The following is a 6,000-nucleotide window of genomic DNA, read 5'->3' as shown; positions in this document are numbered from 1 at the left end:
GATCCGGCAGATTAATCCACTCTATTATAGCGAGAAAAAGAAATGAGTGGTTGAAGCTGACAGTGGAACCAGGGATGCGACGCACACTAAGAAGGATAAAAAAGCGTCGGGATGAACGATGGGGACCTAATAGCAGTGACTTTCTGAGTTTAGGGTGGTGATAAAGGATCTTATGGAAGAGACAGATACGTGAAATTCTGCGGCGAGTAATGAGGGTGACAAGAAATAAAGCAGCCTTCATGGCTAATACACTGGAAGAACGTTATATAATTAGATAAGATGAATCGGGCGGCACGATTTTGAATAGATTCTAAGGTCTTAGTGAGGTAGAGTTGATAAGGAGACCAAATGGAAGCAGCATATTCAATCTTTAGGCGGACAAATGTCTCGTAGGCCAGCTGTCGTAGGGCCGGAGGGGCAGAGTGCAGGCATCGTCTGATTTAGCCAAGGGTTTTAGAAGCTTCAGCATATATGGTTTTAATGCGTAGAGACCATGACATATAAGGAGAAAAATGGACACCAAGATATTTGTATGATTTTACACACTCGATATGTTCAGTGCCCAGAGAATACTGGAAGTGAGATGGAGAGTAATTGCGGGAGAAACAGGCAAATTTACACTTAGAGTGGTTTAGTAACATAAGCCCTTGAACCCACCATTTGGTTATGCTTCCGAGGTCATTCTGAAGGAGGAGAGGATCGTCGGTACAGTTTATTTGGTGATATATTACACAATCGTCGGCGAATAGACGTATATTAGAGGTGATTGAATTTGGAAAGTAGTTAATAAAGATCAAGGAAAGGAGGGGACCTAGTACACTGCCTTGTGGGACACCTGACAAGACACTGGTAAGGTTAGATTCTAACGAGTTTACAACCGTGTATTTGACTCTCGATGAAAGAAAGCTGCGAATCCAAGACAATTAAAGGCTCAATATATATGGAGGCAGAAAAGTTTTGAAAGGAGTCGGAGGTGAGGAACACGATCAGAAGCTTTTGAGAAATCTAGAAAGATGGTGTCCGTTTGGGAATGTGAATCAAGGTTAGCGTGCAGATCGTGAGAAACTCAATCGAAACTCATTGATATTATTGGTAAGGGTGGGTAATCACAACATTTGGTCCGTGCTTGTACGGGACCTCGTTCCGTTTAGCCACGGACGACGCAAGCCATTGCTGGCTTGCGAATCCCGATAACCCTTCAGGACGCCTCTCCCGATGGAGTCTACCACTACAAGAGTTCAACATGACCGTTGTCTACAAGTCACGGCGCGAGCACAGCGACGCCGACTGCCTGTCCAGAGCCCCTGTCGAGACACCTTCCGGCAACAGCGACGACGGTGACGACGAGTGTTTCCTAGGGGCAAGGAACACCGACGACATGGCACAACGTCACGATACGGTCCTGAGCTGCGCGCGCTAACTGAGCACCTCGAAGGACGCGGGGGGGGGGGGGGGTATTATTTACTGCGTTTTCCCGAGAACCTTGCCGATTTTCGCCATTTGACAAGGTGTACTTTACAAGGACAACTTCGGAGACTACTCGACATGGATGCTGGTAATCCCTACCGACCTTAGAGATGTCTTCCAAGCCTGTAACGATTACCCGACCTCCGGACACCTTGGCTACAGCCAAGGTGTACCAAGGCTACAGCCAAGGTATTACTAGCCCAAGCTACCGGAAAACGTTCACCTTTACACACGATCGTACCACCAGTGCCAGCGACGCATCGCACCTGGGACGAAGCCCGCAGGTTTCCTGCAGCCGATTGCTCCCCGACAACACCGTCCCAGGAGATCGGAATATATCTATTTGGTCTTTTTCCACCCTGGACGTCTGGAAATCGCTAGAAAATAATAGCCACCGATTATCTAACCCGGTGCACCGATAAAAAAAGCCCCTCCGTTGGGAACAGCCGTGGAAGTCGCTAAGTTCTTCGTCGAATCTGTTGTCCTTTGTCATGGCGCTCCCCAAGTACTCGTTACAAATCGGGGGTGATCGTTCAAGGCGCAGCTGACCCAGGAGATATATCGTCCTAGCCGCATCGAACACCGTAGAACCACGGCATACCATCGGCAGACCAAAGCACTCACGGAGTGACTCCACAAGACCATCGTCTACTCGATCGCGATGTACGTCTACGTGGAACACAAGACATCGGAGAAAGGTGTGCCTATGTAAAGTCTGCCTACAACACTGCAGTTCAAGAAACCACCGAAATGACACCATTCCAGCTGGTGCATGGCAGAAAGCGGACAACGGTGCTCGACGCAATGCTACCCCATGACAGAACCGACGACGGAACCGACGACGCCCATTTGATAACCCAACGAGCAGATGAGGCTCTGCAGCTTGCCAGACTCCAATTTCAGGTCCAACAACGTGTTGACGGTCGTTGGTACAACCTTCGTCGCCGCGATGTCCACTTCCGACCCGGAGACAGGGTCAGAGTGGGGATACCAATTCGCCGCCGCGGACTCAGAGAGAAGCGGTTAAAACGGTAGTTCAGGCCCTGAAAGGTGCTTCGTCGACTCTGGGATATAAACTACGGTGTGATGCCCGACGGGACACGGGTTTCGTAACGCCGCCCTCCACGACCGGAAGTCGCCCACGTCGTGCGCTTCTAGCCGCACTACGCTAGGACTTTGAACTGCGTTTTTGTACAACTCTCGATAGGACTGTGTTTTACAAGTCTCCGTAGCTCGCCATTATTCTTTTTTCTGTTTTGTTCCCTGGCACGTTGCACCGAGAGGTTGGGCTTTTTAATGTGGGGAGTAATGCCATGTGGTTGGCCGAGCGAGCGCGTACGTGACCGTAGGGTTACCGTGCTTGGCTGTCGCGCGGAGGTCCCAGGTTCGATCCCTGGGAGCGGTCACTTCTTTTATTTCTTCTTCCAATTTAGCCTTTTTGGTAAGTCCTGGAACATTGTCTTCTGATCAAGTTACGATTGCTCTACGAGTTAAACCTTCAACGGCGAAAGATCAAGACGCCCACGCGTGTACATATGGGGCTCCGTGTGGCAAGCTGGGTTCGGTCTCGCTCCTGCGCTCGATCCCGCTGTTATGCCGCCATCGACACCTGTGACGCTATATTTGTTCTATTTTGTGTTGGGCACAATTTTATACTATTGAATGTTTAGTTTCCTTCAGTTATTTGTGTCCTAATCAATTGTCATTCTTGACAATTGTGCAGTGGTAGACACCCTTATGGTAGTGGTGAAAGCGCATTTAGCTCTTTGATATTTGATATTTCAGCAAAGCAACGTTGAATTTTGGCCACTAAAAATTAGTTACCCGTGAGTATACCTTAACATCGAGGAAGACTGTGATGTATGTCTTGTTTTAAGAGGCCATTCTCAAGGTTCCTTGGCCAAAACTAAAGTATGTTTCTTAACGATGCATCTACCTCTTTTTTATTGTGCTAGATGTAACGCTTTACAGGTAACTACGTTACGAATGACCTGTTACTTGGTTTAGTAACAGACTAACGTACTGTTCAGGTTCGTTGATATTTATGTGGTGAAGTGTTTTCTCTAATAATTTACCCTTTTGCTTTACGTTACTCGTTACTCGCTACATTTGATTATTTTTCTAGCTTACAAGCAAATTACTTCACGTTCTGTAAACTGCGCCTAGAAGCAACAAAAAATTCTTCGCTGTGTAATTTTCATATTTTCACTTAGAAATCAGAGTTAACCCAAATGGGAGCAAAATGTCAAACTCTACAGATTTGATTTAAAAGTAAATATACACATAAAATCAATTTGTAAAATATGCATTGTTGTCAAAGTTTGTTTCCGTGTATCATCAGTGACAAATAACACTAATATTCAAAGCAACTCAAACGCTACGTTCCTTAATTCCTAAAAGTGACGGTGACGGTATTTGTACCTAACTAAAGAGTAACGCTATTTTGTTAGTTTCCTAACTCACTAAGGGAAGTTTCTTGCGGCCTTCACAAGTCTTCATCTTTTGCTTTGTTTTGGTTTTTCACGTTGGTCTCCTGCTTACTTCGTTCCAGCTCGAGCATCGCACATATAAAAGCCTGCTGGCTTCCCTGGATCGCATGCCCTGGCGTTTATATGATAAGCAAGCAGCCGCTGGAAAGGCCGTTGGCTTGTACCGTGCCTGTATGTCTCTTGCCTCTACACGTCGGGATGAGGTAGGGAAGGCGCCGAATGGTCAATGACCACCGGACATCTTGCTTTCCTTTAGCACTTTTCGCGCGATAGAGTATTTTCGTGTCGCTAAACACTCATTGCTGGCGGTAATGCGTTTCAAGCAGCGGAGCTGCCGGCAACGCGTTATTTTTATTAGTAACGCAGTAACGTACTCGCTACCTTGGCAAATGTAACGTAAGTGCGCTACCCGTTACGGGTAACGTGCTTACGTTTATTTCGTGTAACGCGTAACTCGTTACGTCTTCATCCCAAGACGTGAAAAAAGTACTCTTTAATGGCCGAAAATGACGAAAATAATCCCTGGAGAAGGGGAACAAGAGGGACAAAGGACAAACACAAATCTCCAAACACATCTAGGTGACTGGTGCGCGACCGAAAAAAATCCGCCAGATCCGGGTATCGAACTCGGGACCTCTCCATTACAGGTGGAGTGCTCTAGCAACTGAGCTAACCAGGGTTTAGACGTCAGTAGAGCAAACGGGTTTTATCAGCCGCCAGCAGTCTAACACCAACAGGGGTGAAGCTTTCAATTTATGGTTAAGATTATAATGCAATTAAATGCAAACGTGCAAACGAGCTGGACAAGAATGACGAAAATAATCCCTGGAGAAGGGGAACAAGAGAACCAAAGGATAAACACAAATCTCCACACACAGCAGGTGACTGGTGCGCGACCGAAAAAATCCGCCTGGTTCAGGTATCGAACACGGGACCTCTCCATTGCAGGTGGAGCGCTCTACCAACTGAGCTAACCAGGGGTTAGACGTCAGTAGAGCAAACGGGTTTTATTACATCTATCGCTTTGCATTTAATTGCATTATACTCTGTAATTGTTTTCTTGTTTCTATAAAGCTTTTCCACAAGTGTGCCACCATCTTAAATATCGCCATTACTTGCATGGGCGAAAACATTGTTTCGTTTTCTCCATGCCAATAGAATATATTTACGATATGAGCGTCGCCGTCACCCATTCTCGTTTTTCCTCCCCACTATATTTTAACCACGTGCAAGTTAAAATGTTTTATTAATGTTTCGTTGCCTATACGGGATATGCCTACAAGGTAAAGAAAAAAAAGGTATATGCTTTGTTTCACCTTAACCCCAGATGCAGCCGACGCTACCAGCTGATGGGACCAATGGAACAGCCTCAGAAGTTGTTTCGTGATGTTCCTGTACGTGTTTTATCATCGTGAGCCAATCATTAACATAAAGGTCCAGTGGGATGCACTTTTGCATGCTTCATTGGCTCATTAGCTCATAGCGTCGGCTGCGTACGCTGAAACGAAGTATAGGGGCCAAGTCATTAGTTATTGCACTCATTCTTGATACCTTCCAAATTTTGCGTGTCTATTCTCCACGGAAAAAGTCTCACTTTATCAGAACCACCATCGGCCACGCCCGTTGTGCCAATAAAACAAAAAAAGTTCTCACGAAACAAAAAAGAAACAAAAAAAAAAACATTGTTGCCGTCAATTTGTAAATAAAGTTTAACGGAAAAGTAACCTGCGTTACCTTTTATTGGTAAAGGTAACCATAACGTGCTCCTTTTAATTTGAGGTGACGTCGGTCGGTAACGCATTGCTTTATTTGGTAAGTAGCCAGTAACGTATCTAGTTACTTGTTTTCGATAACGCCCACAACATTGACTATACTTATGATTTTATTTCTTTAGTTTGAAGACAGTTTTCTAAAACGGCGGAAACAAACCCAACCAGGTGGCTTTGTGAAGATGTTTCCAGCAGTAACAAAAACATTCCGTTGCCTTTGTAGCCGCCTTTCTTTCCAAACGATTCACTACCCTACTAAAAAAACACATTAAATT

Source organism: Ixodes scapularis, unplaced genomic scaffold (assembly GCF_016920785.2).
Source record: "Ixodes scapularis isolate PalLabHiFi unplaced genomic scaffold, ASM1692078v2 PGA_scaffold0__279_contigs__length_252992795, whole genome shotgun sequence".
In the NCBI taxonomy this organism is placed as follows: Eukaryota; Metazoa; Arthropoda; class Arachnida; order Ixodida; family Ixodidae; genus Ixodes; species Ixodes scapularis.
The sequence above is the reverse complement of the archived record's forward strand: the minus strand, read 5'-3'. Positions refer to the sequence as shown.